Raw genomic sequence first — 5,832 nt, forward strand, 5'->3', positions numbered from 1 at the left:
ACATTACTATTTTACCCAAGACAGAGGTGTTGCCTCTTTAGGTTGTTATTTAAAATTCTATGCAAAGTGCAATAAAAGAGAATATTTTTTGTTTTTGGTTTGAAAAATTTAATTCTGCTAAGAGTAAGATGTGCATGTTCATGTCATGTATCCCTATATGTTGTTGCATTGTTTGGGCTAGACACAATGAAAAATGTCACTGTCTAGTTTTCCTCAGATTTTAATATATTGTTAATGCTTTAGAAAATGGTGCTACTTCATCCCAGAAATGGGGGTTACATTTGTCTTGCTTTTGATTAAATAAAAGTAAAATTTGCTTTAAGTAGTCTGTCGTTTGTACTTATTGCTTTCCTTAAGTAGGGGGGGAAATCGGAAAAAATCGTAAATTGAATTAAAAAAAATAAAATCAGAGATTTTATTTTTAGGCCATATCGCCCAGCCCTAATTTCAACTAAAATTCTGGTAGCAGACAACTTTAACTAATCACATTTGTTTTGTGATCTGTCTTTTTTTCTATCAGTGTTCAGTAGTAAGCTATGCTTCAGCAAAACATATTATTTTTGTAGTTGAATGAATACATTTGTCAGCCATATGTGAAGGTGCAGAAAGGTGATGATATAAGTGTTTCCAAATCATGTTTGTCATCAAAAAATATTGTGAAGAAACCTGACGTGGTATTCATTCCAGAATCAGTTTTTGTGACAACAGTTCGCCGTAAACTCAGGCAGATAGAGGAACATCATAAGGCCTTTTTGTTGAACTGTGGTCTTCCAAATATGGACTTTGTTAAAGAGGATTAAACACTCACAGATTTCCTTTTCTCCACCTCGAGACAACACCAGACTTGTCTGTTCTTAGCCATATGAGCTGCTGCAACAAGTGAGCAACAGACCAGGATGGCGGCTCACACCTGGCTCCCCGGAGAGACAAAGCAAAAGCTGGTTTATTTCCCTTCCCACGATCAACTTGCACCTTACCTCGTCAATTAGTGCATCCAATAGCACAACAACTATCTGGAATTTTGGCAACAGAAAAGTAACAAAATAACAGTGTATCACTTGCTTCCTAGTTAGCGGGCAGCAAAAAAGGCAAAAACATCTTTTTTGCAGTCCAGTTTATTAACTACTTGAAAAATCCAGAAGTCAAGGTACATCATCACACTGATGTTAAAATCTTCTGAATCAAACATATGGCTTGCCACAGTCTTCCTCATTCATTCTTTCAGCGCTGCCTCTCCTAGACCACAGAATCATCCCAAAGGAATGCCACTGTCAAGTAGGCGGAGATGTCACACAGGGAGTCGATTATTTGCAACGCAGCTACATGTCTGAGCAGAGGAATGTTCTCTGTGGATTTGCATCAGAGAGAGCGTGGCTCTTGTCCCGGAGGCGTACTTTTTATATGAAAGCAGATTGAATCAGAACGCCTCTGACCTGTCTGAGGCTGATGGCAGGCAGTGAGCCATAACAGGGAGCATGGTGGAAGATTGAGTTTCAGCCAGCTCTTCCCAGCAGCTGTTGGAAGAAATATTTAATAAAACATTTGTCTGGGCCTGCTTGAGCACTGCTTTTGTTGTAGGCTGGGCTATTGCATTGATTTCAAGCAGGTAGAAGGGCTGTGCAATTAATGGAATTTCAATCTTGATTTTGGCTTCCAATGACTATAAAAACACGTTAATCGAGATAAAATGATAATTGCGCCACAAGCCATTTTGCAATGACACTTCAACTCAATCTCATCCAGGCCGTTTGTGATTGGCATGGTTTTTTATTCCAAATCGGGGGGGGGGGGGGGGGGGGGGGCAGCTTTCAGTGAGCACAACTCCAGGCCTGTTTGAGTCGCTAAAAAAATGTGAGCTGTGGGTCGCCATTGAGAGGACCTGAAGGCCACCATCACACCCAGCAGATGTTTGGTGTAAAGTTTTGATCTGAAATGTTCTCACCTCAGACCGACCAGAGCCATGTTGATTATATAAAACCTTTTATTACATTACATTTCAATATTTTTTTATGTCTGGAATCTGGACACTTTGGGAAGTAATGTTGATGAGAATGTTTTTTTTTTTTTTTTATTATAATGTCCTTAGTTGATGTCTTCATATTACTAGTTTTATCCAAACATCTGTGGTGCTTTGTGATTGAGTTGACATGTGAGTATTAATAAGACTTTGCCTACTACAGCCATAAACTTATTGTATCTATAGAAAGTTAGGAGTATGTATGCTCTTACTCAGCAAGACCCTGCTCTGTGTTATTACATTCCCACACATCCATATTTGAGAAATTTGAGTCAAAACCACTGTCTCAGTTACTGTACTTGTATTAGAAAGAGCTGAGGAGCTCTGGCTTTTATTAACAGAGGTAGAATTGGAAATGAAAAAATGTGACACTAACGTTCAGCATCACAAACACAAAGCATGTGCCGTCTCTGTCTTCTCCAGCCTGACCATACAAAGTCATGATCGGACACAGTGTACTCCTGTTACTCTAAATATTAGGCTCTCAGGTCTGTCATCACGACTACTCATAGGCCATAGTTTCTGCTTGACGATAGAGAGGTGTTCAAAAAGGAGCATGAGTAGAGTAAGACTTTGTAAAAGGAAGCAAGACCTTGTGTGAGTTTGTAAACATCTTATCAGCTCAGCAGTTGTTTTTGTTCATCATATAGCATTCAGTTCAACGGTCATTAGACTTTGACTGGATAGGCTGATCCTCAGATATTCACCGTGACTGCGAGCACAGAAGTGGCATGGCCTGACATGTGTAGTCAACTTATTTTCTCAACTGATATGGGGAACATATAAAGTACAGTAGCTTCGACTGTGCCCCTCCATAGTTTGGACTTAAATAGAACATTAATGAGCAACAGCTGGCACAAGGTGGTTTCCACTTTAACTTTAGCTCTTTGCAAAAGATTCCTGGTAAACTGTCTTGTATTGGTGGAAATGTGGCCTCTTTGTGGAGGTGGTAGGTGGTTGGGTGACAGACCCAGACAGACTTTTGGTAGAAGAGAAATTCAAGGAAATTGTGCACTGACTGAGACGCTATTGTGATCCCTTTTTTTTCCCTGCCATATAAACCACTCGGCCTTCTTTTATCGTGTTACCACAGTCTGGGAATGGATTAGGCCTCATCAGTCTGTCTGCCAGAAGTTGCTATCAGCTCTTATCAGCAGTGACGTTCACAGGGAGGAAGCAGCACTGACTTTTTATGTCCCACCATTTCTGTGACGTCTCCTCCTCCAACGGCCAGACAATAATTGTGCTATCACTGCTGAGTTGCTCTTTAACACTGTTCTCTGTGCTTTGAAGCTGAAAAAGTAGCAAGACTCTTCATGAAAACCACTGTCTCCAATTTATTTCCCTGAGAGATGTGGCCATAACAAATGAGCAGATGTAAATAAAAAGAGGAAGAATTTTCTGGGAGATGTCCTTAATATTTAATTCAGAGCAAATATTGAAGCAAGCCTGTTTTTCCAAATTTACCTTTCCTCAGGATCATTAGCAGAAATGCCACTGCCTCCCTCATGCCATTATGTGGCACACAGACATTGGAGACCCCGAATGCCTCCCAATCTGTCAGCTCTCTACAATTTGCAGCCCTGTGCTGAGCGCTAAACAAAGCTGGTCTTCAGGAATGCTGGGGAGGAGCCCTAATATGTAGAAAGTCTTTGCAGTTGGTGTTTGCTTGAATTTTATTAAGCATCTTGCTGGGTGTGTTGCATGTTGAACTTTTGGTCGGTCCTGCCGCAAGTTCTTCTTTGTGTCGGGGGTTGAATTATACATTTAATTTAAAAGGACCGGCGCCTATTGATCAACAGAAAAGAATTCCTATCTGTAGCCCCAGGCCAGAAGTTAAAAGGCACCCTAAAATCAAAGAAGTCAAACTTTTTGTATCCCCCACTACTCTCCAAATCTTTAAGTGTGGCATTTTTTATCAGCCATGTTTTTCAGCTGCCTGTCCCCTCCGAGATATAAAACATATCTCTTTAATAGTAGGCCACTGGCTTATTTAGTCGAACCTTCTGCATCTGCGGAATAGACCATCTGCTTCCTGTTTACATTGGTACATGCATGCACAGTGAGTGAATGGCCACTTCACGTGTGTTTTCAGTTGTTTAAATACAGACCGATCCATTCTGATACGCAAGTAAAATGCGTAGTAGTGAGATGTAGTAGTGTGGATGTAGCCTGAGCATCTACTGAAGAACAGTTAAGATAAAATCTCAGATTTTTTTCACAACACCTGATTTCTTTTTTTTCTTTTTTTTTTGTTAAACAAAACCCATAAGACAAAGGAATTATTCAAATAAATTTTTGTTAGTTGTTTGAGGCAGACTCTCTGCAGAGTCCAATCATCTTCACAAAAGGTGACGTCAAACTCCTGTAGCTTTGACTGGACTAGGCCTGTCCTAGTGGAGTAAAACGACTTTTTTCACATGTACCATTGTATAGACGGGGCAGGGCAACTTAAGCCTGTGCTGTTTTATGCTGCAAAAATTAGCCCAGTGGCTAGCTGCCTTTTCCTCTAACTGCATCTCTTGACAGAACACCACATGTGAATTTTAGCGTAACGTAATGAGTTGTTGTCAACTTGAATAACGTTCACTTCACTTGTCTCTCCTCAGCTCCGCTGCTGCTTTTAGTTGCCACACAGGTTAAACAAACTTTACAGCGGACGGTGTCTGCGCTGATGAGGCGTAATTACCCAAGTTGAAATGAAAATCGTCAATCTTCATAAACCATAAGTTCAAATTAATTGAAATAATCGATTTATTGCTCTTCTCTAAGAGTTGATATAAATTGCACTTTTTTCCATTGGCTGAACTTAGCTTAATAATTTATTTTGGGACACAGCTGTAGACTTGGATACAGTCAACACTGACTGATTTCCTATTTATATCTTATGGGGCAAATACACAGGAAGTTGGTCTGAGTTTCTAAGTTTGAGGATTGGGCAGACAGTCAAGGAAGCATGTCACTGGAGTTGTGGGGAATGGCAGAGGTTCAGGAGGAGGCATGAAATAGCCTGACCAAATATGGGAACGCACACGTGTGAACACACCTACCCCTTTTCTGTATTTTCTAGTGTGAGGTTGTGAACTTTATTCTGCACACAACTTGCTTAGTAAAAATGTTGACCCACCACCAAGGCTGTGTCCCAAGTTGCTGATGAACTAACCATCTTTAGCCTCTTTGGATATTTTAATCTTTGTTTAGTTGTTAGTGTGGTTGGTTGGTTAATGCTTAGCAGCTCAGCTCAGCTCAGTGAGAGGCATCATAGGACTGCCTAATGAACCACAGTTATTCCTCTCCAGTTTGCATTTTGTGGCGGCTTGAAATGTCTGACATCTTAGAATTAAAGCTGCATCTGCTGCTCTGTTCCAGTCATTACGAGTCAGCTGTTGGACTCATGATGAGTCACTCTGGATAGGTCTAAACACCTCAAGTGTAAATGAGACTATTCTTTTATCTAACTTTACGTAGGCCTTTAACAGAATGAAAGTTTCCAAACCGCAGTCAGAAATGAAGTATGTGGTATGGTGGAACTGTCAGCTGACGCCATCTGTGTGGGCACATCATTCCTCCATATTTGGAATTGGGATAAATGAGAATCGCTCCTCCCTTCTGCTGCTCTGACAATTCGTCTCAGCGTGAGGATAGAGACTTCACAACACACGGCATGATATCGCAGAGGATATCTTTTAATCTAAATATATTCATCGCGGTGATCTCATTAAAATTAAAACTATTGTTTTAAGAGTCACCAGTCCATGAGATCCTTTCCAGTTTTTGTGTGTGTGTGTGTGTGGGGGGGGGGGGGGGGTTGCTGG

At 40.8% G+C, this 5,832-nt stretch overlaps 1 protein-coding gene across 6 annotated transcripts in view; it reads left to right on the plus strand.

The window, feature by feature from the left end:
- LOC123971976 (partitioning defective 3 homolog) overlaps nucleotides 1-5,832 on the plus strand; it is a 291,948-nt gene that overhangs the window by 227,354 nt on the left and 58,762 nt on the right. The window lies entirely within an intron of this gene.

The sequence above is a fragment of the Micropterus dolomieu genome, linkage group LG06 (genome assembly GCF_021292245.1).
Source record: "Micropterus dolomieu isolate WLL.071019.BEF.003 ecotype Adirondacks linkage group LG06, ASM2129224v1, whole genome shotgun sequence".
NCBI classification, from domain to species: domain Eukaryota; kingdom Metazoa; phylum Chordata; class Actinopteri; order Centrarchiformes; family Centrarchidae; genus Micropterus; species Micropterus dolomieu.